We start from the raw sequence: 11,382 nt of genomic DNA on the forward strand, positions 1-11,382 counted from the left end.
GAAGTACTTCATGGGGAAGGGTCAGCAGCAGAGTTTCATCAAAGCACAGCTCCTCTGTTTTGCTTTAGTTTCAGAGCAAATGAGTGTCTGTGTAAAAGAGAGCCGCATAGCCCCTGTACTTTTCAGACCTTGTTATGGAGGCACCAGAGACAATTAAGCGTTTGTGTGTTTGTGAGAGAGAGAGAGAAAAAAAAGAAAGCAGGCACAGAAATCTTTGTAGAGCCAGTAAGAAGGTGTGTGTCTCTGTGCTTGTTTTGCATTGGTTTCAGAGTCTTTGTATAGGAACCTGTTTATGTAGGGTTGCCAATCCCCAGGTGGGGCAGGGGATCCCCCAGTTTGGAGGTTCTCTCCCCCTTCGGGGTCATCAGAAAGTGGGGGGAGGGGAGGGAAATGGCTACTGGGAACTCTGTTTCCCTATGGAGACTTATTCCCATAGGAAATAATGGAGAATTGATCTGCAGGTACCTGGGGCTCCGGGGGGGGGGGGGCGCTGTTTTTTACAGTATAAACACCAAATTTGCAGCATAGCATTTAGTGCTTCTCCCCAAAATACCCCCAAGTTTCAAAAAGACTGGACTAGGGGGTCCAATTCTATGAGCCCCAAAGGAAGGTGTCCCTATCCTTCATTATTTCCTATGGAAGGAAGGCATTTTAAAAGGCATGTGATGCCTTTAAATGTGATGGCCAGAACTCCCTTGGAGTTTAATTATGCTCATCACACCCTTGCTCCTGGCTCTGCCCCCAAAGTCCCCAGATATTTCTTGAATTGGACTTGGCAACCCTCCTCTGGGACAGGACAAATGTGAAGGAGTCTGCCAGGAACTGCAAACCACAGTGAGGGTGGCAAAGGAGGGAGCCAATTTCCTCTTTTGCTGGCTCCCCTATGTGCAGAGAGGCTGAACCTCCCTTCCTTCTGATCTCCCCGAACTGCTGATGACTGAAAAGCTTCAAAGTCAGGTTCATATCTTGTGATGTGGAGAAGAGGCAAGAGAAAGAATGTTTGGACGTTAGCCCACCCATTTTTTTAATCCCAATGCACTCACTCTCCCAAGCTACTGTTTCGCCTGCAGTTTTCAAAAGCATGTTAGACCCTAAGCCCGGTTGAAATTGTTGATATTTAAGTGCATGGTGAAACTTAACCAGCATACTAGTATAATTAAAATAGTGTAACTGAACGATGCCTTAACCTGGATAGCCAAGGCTAGCCCAATCTTATCAGATTTCGAAAGCTGAGCAGGGTTAGCCCTGGTTAGTATTTGGAAGGGAGATCACTAAAATACCAGGGTCATGTCATGGAGGCAGGCAATGGCAAACCACCTAGGTTAGTCTAATGCCTTAAAGACCCCACAGGGTTGCCATATGTGATCTGACAGCAAAACAAAAACAAAACCTGAACAATGTAGCACAGGCACACTGGTCAGGGACATTACCCCTGGAATCCAGTGCTAATAACTGTTGCTGAATTCATAGGTTGCTTGTTGATCTTGGAAATGCTCATAGCTGCTGATCCAATTCCTTGAGATTCCTTCCTTCTTTTAATTGGGCACACTAGAAATCCTAGCACACCTAACACAAGAAAAAACATGAGATGGAGATTCCAAAGTAACTCTTATTGCTGTGTAATGTCTGTTGACTTCCTTAATCAAATGTCAAAGGGACAGAACTGTGGACACAATCCAAACAGGAGCTGCTGGGAAACACACAAAAGCTCTTCATTTTGATCACAACCAGACTCGACAACTAAAGAAATTCAGCAATGCAATCCTAAACAGAGTTACACCCTTCTAAACCCGTTGAAGTCAATGAGGAGTGAAACTCTGTGATATGCAGTCCTAAATAAAGTGACACTCTTCTAAGCCCACCGATTTCACTAGGTCTACACCTTTGACTGCAAGATTAATAAACATAAGATGGTTGGCTGAGCAAAAGGCATTCTAAAGAGCCATCTTCAGAGAGAGAACAATGCTCTTAAAATACCCAGAATGTTTTCCTTTCCTTAACTACAGCCAACCTCAACATTTCTGGTCATAACCCAGCAGCAGCTAACCAGATCCCCATAGGGAGTCTCACTTCAGACAATGTGGGGTAAGAACTGAAGCCCCCATGGGAATTTTCAACAAAGCCATGCATGGCTTGAATCCTAGGCCAAATTCCTGGCAAGCTCAGCAGATCAAGTCCACCTCAGTGGAGCTTCCTCCCTCCCCCTACTGCACCTCCCTTCAGTACATCCGACTGAAGAAGCAGAATTTAATATCTGTCTGATTGTAACAGCTTTGAAGAGCCTTGATTCAGCATGTTCTCTTTCAGGTGAGTGTGTGCACTCCTCTCTCTCTCCTTTTTGGTCACATTGCTTATTTGTGTATAGATTACGGCGCCTAGACTTAAAAGCTTTCAAGACAGAGGAGAAAAGAACAAATGAACCAGTTCTGACTAAAGGAAAGCAGTTGGCGTTGGGTTACCCCCTCCATCACTCATTCTCTCCCTTTTTTATTTCCAGAGGCTAAATTTAGTGAATTCTTCTCACATTAAAAACTTGTCAGGTATTCACATCCAAAGAGGCTTCTGCTTCAGTCTCTCAGGGGAGTTAGTGAAACAGAGAAAGCTCTTAAACATGTAAGGGAGAAGGCAGAGAAATATTCTAACAATCCCCTGCCTCCCCTTATAAACTCCTCTACTTTCTCTCTATTAGAGAGGGACACCTTGGCCTCCTGTTCTCTGGTTACAGTACTGTCCTATAAGCATAATTTAACAAGTGCTTCCCACACTGGGCATGACCTCTGAGTGGGCAATTCCTTCCCCACTTCTGTCCTCCCCCCGACATCACTAAAGGCATCAGGGACAATAGCTTGTGTGTGCGTGTATACACAATCTAGCCCTTAGCAGGGTGAGGTAAGGGCAAAGCAGGGAGGACGAAGTGATGGATGTGCTTAAACATGCTCAATAAAAAAAAACCACCACAGCTCTCATAAAGCAGACAGTTCCTCAGGGGACAAGCAAATCGCACAACCAGACATTTGACTATGGAAAACCAGTCAAAACTAGGTAGGAGGGAGTTACAAACTATGCCCTCAGTGGAAGGAGAGGAATGTTGTATCACTAGAATGATGGGTGGGAGGAGGATTCATTCTACAATGGCAGGCTTCCAGCAGTCAATTCCTGCTCATACTTCTTTCGCAAAATTACAAAAAAGAGTATGAATATTTAATCCCCCTGGAAAGCTTTGGTGATGTTTTTCATCCTCCCAGAAGCAGGAGGAGGTCGTTCAAGTGTGTTAATAGCAATCCATAAACACTCTATGGACAATTGCATTTTGAGGTGGGGTTCCCTATGATTTCCAAGTTACATCGCAAATAGCAGGATGGTGTCAGCGAGGAAAGAGACGTGTTCTGGATCTTTTGCAGTAATGCAGGTAAAGACCATATCACTCAAAGTATGTCAGGACATCTGTCAGTATCTCTAAAATAACATTTCCCCTACCCCCACCCCCAAGCCTTCATGTACAAAAGGCACCAACAAGTGGTTACTTTGGGAGCATATCTGGTCTGCCGAGAGGTGCTATCTGGTTCGCTCCAGTTGCCTGTTCCAGAGGCAAAAGAGGGATGTGAAAGAAGAGCATCTGGCAGCATGCTATTAGGGGGAGAGTGGAGTGGGTTAGGCTTTAGTAACACTAGTTTGTTGAACGAGGCCATATGTGTAATGCAAGAAGTGAAGGTTCACAGAACAGGCCAAACCCTGTTGGTCAAAGGCTTATTTGCTGATTTATTTTACTTCTCTCTCACAGTAGTTCTTGGTGCATTCATTTTGCACCCAAAACCACCTAATTGAATTAAATCTAGAGTCCATTTTAAGACTCTTCAAACTAGAAGATAAGGGGCTTTTCTCTACCAGGTTGTGAAACACCCCCCCCCTCCCTGTTTTTGTACTGAACATCCATCCTGAAGGAGGGATCTGGGAAACTCAAAACCTGTGCATTGTTTTGTTCTGCATTTGGTTGGCTCTAATAAAAAGGCATTATGTGACTGTTGTTCAGAAAATGACGGAACACTCACAATAAGTAACACATTCACTCCATCTGGAAAAAGAATATAGAGCATAAATATTTCCTTGCAACCAAAGCAATGTAGTTTTTTAGGAAAGGAAGCTCCTTTCACCGAAAGATGCAAAGATCTACAGGGCATACCATCATGTAGTGTGTTAATGTGACACCTATTTGTTTAGAATAAATAATATTGTCTTACTCCTGTTAGTGTCTCACCAGCTGCAGAGAAAAGAAGGAATTCTGGGCAAGGGAAGGAGAAAGCTGGTTCTACCTTAGTTTATTTGCTAGAAGCCTTTGTAAAGCTATATGGTATGTTACTGACAAAGAATGTTTCTTTTCTGACAATGCTATACACCCTGGTCTGGAGTGTGACATTAACACATCCACATCTTTATTCAATGACGGGGCTTGGAAAAGAACTCCAGAAATGCCAGTTACATTCCAGTTTTAAAGCCACACTTCCACCAGTCCCCTCCCCCTTTTGCCACGCCTAACCAATATTTTAATGAACGATTTGACCAAGAGGCAGGCAGTAGACCTTAGCAACAAATAACGGTAAAAGGTAAAGGTAGTCCCCTGTGCAAGCACCAGTTGACACTGCTTTCACAACGTTTTCATGGCAGACTTTTTTATGGGGTGGTTTGCCATTGCCTTCCCCATAGCAGCAAATACTCTATACGAAAATCAGGAACTATACAGGCAAGAAAAGTTCATGGGGTATGTCAGTGTTAAGTTGCTTTAAGAGAACTAAACTGCTGAGTCAAGGTTATGCAACTAAAACTATACAGCTGTGATAGAAGTCACGAGAGGGACAGGTGCAGCTAATGTTACGATCAGTGTTATGATTGGGTGGCTGCACTATATCAGTGGTAGCATTGCTCACAGTAGTTGTTGGGCGATGGTGGATGGAGGAGAAGGAGAAGGACGTATGTGAGAGGAGGAACAACAGACTGATATACTGTTACTCTGGAGGATTGCTTGGCTATTAACGTAATGTATTGGACTGGATTCTAGACTTCTCTATTGGATTGTGATTTGGTGCTGCATATTGGAAGGACTGCTATTCTGTGTATGACCATTTGCCTGCCTGTGACTGCCTCTTACGTGTTAACCCAGCGTTCTGGAGTTGCACTCAACTGTCTACTCACACAGGGGAAAACTTCCTACGCACACAAACTCTGTCAGGGTAGATTTGTGAGGAAAATTATCCCATTAAGAATAATCTCAGCTACAGTTTTATGTTGGCAACAGCCTTCCCAGTGATGAGAGCAGGGTTATACTAGGCCAGAAAACCCCAAACTTTTCAGCCTGTAGACCCAATTGGTATTTTGAAAGAGGATAGTGGGAACCACCACAACATGGTTACGCTTCGTAATTCCCATTCATATGTTGATACTGTATTTTCTAATACAGTTCTGGAAAGATATGGCAACCTTCCACAAAAGTTTAGAGCCATTTTGAACACACTACCTTTTTGAAAATCCTTGTAGAGACTTTGTTCCACTTGAAACATTGTATAAGAATTTCAACAAGCAGTTTGTATTAATATAATCCCTTGCCTGCGGAAAGACAACTTTGAAACAGGTGTACACAAGTCGTCTACCTGTTGCATATAAATGGGATTTAAGAACTGTAACTTTTGTGGAAGGTTGCCATATATCTTTCCAGAACTGCATTGGAAGACACAGCACCATTGAGTAAGTTGTTTATGTTATGTATGGTTCTTCTTTGACTTTGTAGCACTGAGCCCACCTTACCTTTAAAGAAGAGGATTATCCCTTGCATCCCCTGTGCAAGCACCAGTCGTTTCCAACTCTGGGGTGATGTTGCTTTCACAACGTTTTCACGGCAGACTTTTTATGGCGTGGTTTGCCATTGCCTTCCCCAGTCATCTACACTTTCCCCCCAGCAAGCTGGGTACTCATTTTACTAACCTCGGAAGGATGGAAGGCTGAGTCAACCTCGAGCCAGCTATCTGAAAACTCAGCTTTCGCTGGGGATCGAACTCAGGTCGTGAGTAGGGATGTGCAAAAAAAAATAATTCGGAAGTATACGGGGGAAAGAAATATGGAATCCCGTATATTTCTGAATTCCGTAGTCGGAATAGCGGTATATACAGTAGATGTGCGGCTATTTCCGAATATACGGCCCCATTATACCCTATGAGCCATTGAAATCAATGGCAAATAGGGTATATTTGAAGCCGCCTGGAGGGGAGGGGGTTTGAGGGAGAGCCCCCAAATTTGCAGGGGACCTGCAGGGGACTCTCCCCTACAAACCTCCCAAGTCCCAAAAAGACTGGGACTGTGCAGCTTCAGGGCACTGTCCCACACAAAACCCACAAGGCCAAAAAAAAATTGGACCAGGGGGTCCAATTCCTGGGGCACCCAAAGCCAAACCTAAATTCACACCAGATAATCTCTATAGGACCCAAATGCACTACATCCCTCTATCTACTCTATGAACCCTCCAGGCCTGGAACCAATATAAACCCATTTGCCAACGTCACTGACACACAAAACACAGTCTGCTCTGCAGACCTAGCTGCAGCAAACCCAGATGCCAGCTCTCCAGCCCTGCCCCAAACAACACGAGGAGAGCTGGCCAAGCACAACAAGCCTGCTAGTTCTGGGTCTCTCACCCAGGTGCCAGCTTCCCTGCCACAGAACACACAATCTACAGATGCCAGCTCTCCAGCCCTGCCCCAAACAACATGGGGAGAGCTGGCCAAGCACAACAAGCCTGTTGGTTCTGGGTCTCTCACCCAGGTGCCAGCTTCCCTCCCCCCCAAAAAAAACAGAACCAGGAAAAGGGACAACAGAAGAAGGCCAAGAAACTCAACTGTTAAAAAGTGGCCTTTTAAACAATGAAAATTAGACCAAACTGCACCCCCCCCCCAAGAAACAGAAACAGAAGAGAAAAAGAACAACAGCAGCACAACACAGCGGCAACAAATCAAACACAGAATCCCTTTAAAACAGTAAAAAAAATAACTTGTAACAATACAGGAACCTTACCAACCCCTCCCCCCCCCAAAAAAACCCCTTCACCCTAACCCCAAGAAATCCAAGCCACCCAAATCAGGAAAAGTAAAAGGACACGACACTTTTAAAAGTCCTCTCACTAAAGTAAGATATGGGCAAATTGGCACAAAAAACCCCACCCCAGCAGAACCCCCTAACCCCAAATAAGCTAGTACCTACCACCCAAATCTGGACAAGTAAAGGGACTCTGAGCCTTAAAAAGTCCTTTTACCAACTAAAATAAAAACAAGAACCCCAAGACTATCTTACCTTTTAGACGTCTTCCTTACTCCAGGCAAGTCTGGTAAGGCTGAGCAGCAGCAGCTGCCTGCGGCCAAGGGCCAGCACAGCACAATCTCTCTCTCACACCAACACAGCAGCAATGGAGGAGTCCAGCCAGGCAGGCTCCCTAAAAAGGTTCTCTGGCCCTACAGAGAGCAGTTTCAAAAAATAGCACTGCTCTGTGATTGGCCAGACAAAAGAACAACATTGTTGCTGATGGCTGGAGGATCAGCTACACAAAAGCCCTTCGAAGCATGCATTTGCAATGCATTTTGCAAATGCATGCTTCGGATTGACTGCTGGGGCTCCTCTTCCCCCTCTCCCCTTCCTGATCCCAGGGAGGCTATGGGAGAGGTGAGAAAAGGCTACCAAAGGCGGGAAAGGAGGCAAGCAGCTCCCCCGAGGCTGCAGAAGCCCCTTTCCCGCCTTTTGCATTGACTTCCGTATACTTCTGAATATTTATACGGAAGTATACAGGGAGCTATACTCGGCTCCCGCATAATGGGCCCCAATTGGAATCGGCTGTATGTGATTCCGTATACAGCCAAATCAGGGGTGATTCGGCGGTTGATTTGGTTCGGCTGAACCGAATGCATACCCCTAGTCGTGAGCAGAGCTTAGAACTGCAGTACTATAGCTTTATCACTATGCGCCACGGGGCTTGCATCCCCTGTGCAAGTACAGGTCATTTCCAGCCTTTAAAGAAGAGGATTATCCCTTGCATACTTATGGGCTAATGTGTTTGGGACTGTTTACTGAGATCAGTTTATGTGTTGCTTTGGTACATTGACATGAGCATATAAAGTTTTATATAAGTTCATACCTTAGCGTACTTAGTCATTTTTGTTAAAGGTTACTCTCAATAGTTGATTCTCCTTGTGTGACTGCTCTCTGCATTTAGCAACCTCCAGGTGGAGCCTGGAGATCTCCCAGAATTACAACTGATCCTCAGACTACAGAGGTCACTTCCTCTGGAGAAAATGACTGCTCTGAAGCATGGACTCTATGGCATTATAACCCTTTTGAGATCTTTCCTCTTCCCAAACTCCGCCCTCCCCAGGCTCCACCCCCAAATTTCCAGGAATTTCACATAATGGAGTTAGCAACCCTATACCTGGATCCTTCTCTAGTGAGCAGTGAGGATAATTCAGCTAAAACCAACCTCACCCTTGTTATTACGATGGCAGCTAACCACAGATCCTGTCTTTATATTGGCTCCACCTACTTGCTAGAAACACATGGTGGGTGCTAGAGGAAGTGCCAGCAGGTGCAATGGGAAATATTGTGCTTAGAACCAAGTGAGGGCGCCACCAATATTACGGGTAGAGTAGTTCCTAGCCTCCAGGTGGCACCTGGAGATCTACTATTACAATTGATCTTCAGATGACCAAGATCAGTTCTTCTGGAGAAAATGGCTGCTCCCCAGTCTCCACCCCCAAAATCTCCAGGTATTTTCCAATCCAGAGCTGGCAACCCTAATTACATTAATTAATTAATTGTGATATACTTTTTGACTTATTGAAACTTCTATTCAATGTAGAACCCACTGACTGCTTCCCTACTGTGGGTGTTTTTACACTGACAGTTTGTGACTCTATCACCACATTGGAAACTCACCTTTTACATTACGTAATGTTCTCACAACTGTTTTGCATTGTTGCTGCTCAAAGCATCTACATTTGTTTTGGTGAGATGAGTTCTAGCGCTACTGTTTTTCTCGAAATTAGTTTTGATCTGGTCATTTCTCTACAGGCATTTCAAACTTGTATTGTAAAAGTTTTCATGCGTTTTAAAAGACTCCTCCAAAAGTCACAAGGTGCAGTAATCTGCATGAGAACTGACAGCATTTGAAATTTTTACATATCATTGCTTGCCTCATCTTGTAATTTAAATTTATATTGTTTTTGCAGTGTTGACACGATTTCCAAGCAATCGTATATATTTAACTAAGCACTGGTATTCAGTCTGCCCTCTGATCAGAGACCCCCTCCCCCGCAAATTGAAACGCTTTTAGCAGGAAATATAGAAGTTTGACTACACAAAATGAGCAGAGCAAATCCATAAATGTAAAAGCAAAATAATTAAACGGAATGGTGGCAGGCGATTTGAATACTCTAAAACTCTGGATGAAACTGAATGTAAAAATACCGTTATCTATTTATTTAGATGTTTATACCTTCCTTTTCTTCCAAATGGAGACTCAAAGCAGCTTATACCTTTCTTTTCATTTGAATGGAGACTCAAAGCAACCTATAACATCATTCTATCCTCTTCCATTTCATCCTCACAAAACCCCTGTGATGTAACTTAGGCTGAGAGAGAGTGATCAGTTCAAAGTCACTCACCAAGCTTCTATGGCGAAGATTTCAACCTGAGTTCTTAGTTCCTAGTCAATACTCTAACCACTGCACATTGCTAGCTCCAGGAGAAGGCAATGGCTGTGGTCCCAGAAAAGTAAATTTAGGGGGATTTTTCACACAATTTGCCAGTGACAATGGCACTAAGTAATGGGGTAGATGCAAGTCATATCATTGATTAGTACACTAATGGATTTTTCAAACAATAATTTATGTTACAAGAAGCCCCACAATGACTCCATTCCTAATTACTAGCTCACTTCTTCATCTTTAACTAGGGTTGCCAGGTCTGTGTTGGAAATTACCTAGAGACTTTGGAGGTGTATCTGGGAGAGAGCGGAGTTTGGGGAAGGGAGGGGCCTCAGTATGGTACAATGCCATAGAGCAGGGGTGGCCAATGGTAGATCTCCAGATGTTTTTTGTCTACAACTCCCATCAGCCCCAGCCAGCATCTGGAGAGCTACCGTTGGCCACCCCTGCCATAGAGTCCACCCTTCAAAGTAGCCATTTTCTCCAGGAGAGCTGATCTTTGCCAGCTGAAGATTAGTTGTAAAAGCAGGAGATCTCCAGGCCCCACCTGGAGGCTGACAACTCTTTCTTTGAAGACTTTCTTACTTGCCTACCTCCTCATAATATTTAAAGGCTGATTTTAAACATGGATTGTGGGTGACCCACATTACTTTGGATCCTGACTCACTGTCTGCATTGTTTCTACAACATACATTGACATCAGAATAGACATGTTCTTATGCATCTTTGCAAATGCAGGACCTCTAATCTCTGCTGCCTGCCCATCTGTGCTAACTTCCACCCAGGTCTTAGAACAGTAACATCTCCCATCCTAAGGAAGCCGTATGATATACTAAGGTGATTACTACACCTTACTATAATTTGGATTGTGATAAGTGGCCTTTGACAAAGGTCCATATGCTTGTCAAATATATTCCAATATGGTGTTTCAACCTGCCCTTTCTGCAGTTTTTCAAGCTGAAGCTGAATTCCTCACTCCTTTTTTTTCAATGCTCCTCCAGTCATCTTTGACTGACAAGGCAGTACAGATCAATACAATCAGTCATGCTCCAGGTCTTCACAGACCTCAGGACAGCTGACAGAAAAGAAAGGCCACAGAACAATTTTTGAGTCCATAGACAGTCTCAGGAACAAACCAGATATTATAATTAAAGAGACAGACAAGGGTGGAATTGTAGTAATCATGAATAGATCAGAGTACACTCAGGAGGCTCAAAGACAACTCTCAAATACTGCTTTTTACAAACACAACTGGATTCAGACCCCACACAGAAATACAAATAAAAACTAAACAGGCTTTTAAAGGAACTACCCCTGCACATTCAGGAACAAATCCTTTCAGACACCACAGGAACCTTGTCCAGGTACCTTTTATCTTCTACACAAAATAAACCCAGAAATGCAGGGAGTTCCAATGTCTCAGGCATAGGCACTATCTCCATGGGGGTATCTGCAGGCCCGTAGCTATAGGGAAGCCTGTGGGGGCCATGCCCCCACCTTCCTGGCAGGGCCTTCCAACCTGCAACCTTCCCTTCCCTTTGCCTTTGCCTTTGCCTGGGAGGCAGGTGGATGGATTGCAAGAGGTCGGGCCTCCCTGCCTGCTCCCACAAGGGCCCCTTCAAATGCCCCTGTACAGGCCATGGTGCCTGGT

Source organism: Heteronotia binoei, chromosome 5 (genome assembly GCF_032191835.1).
Source record: "Heteronotia binoei isolate CCM8104 ecotype False Entrance Well chromosome 5, APGP_CSIRO_Hbin_v1, whole genome shotgun sequence".
NCBI classification, from domain to species: domain Eukaryota; kingdom Metazoa; phylum Chordata; class Lepidosauria; order Squamata; family Gekkonidae; genus Heteronotia; species Heteronotia binoei.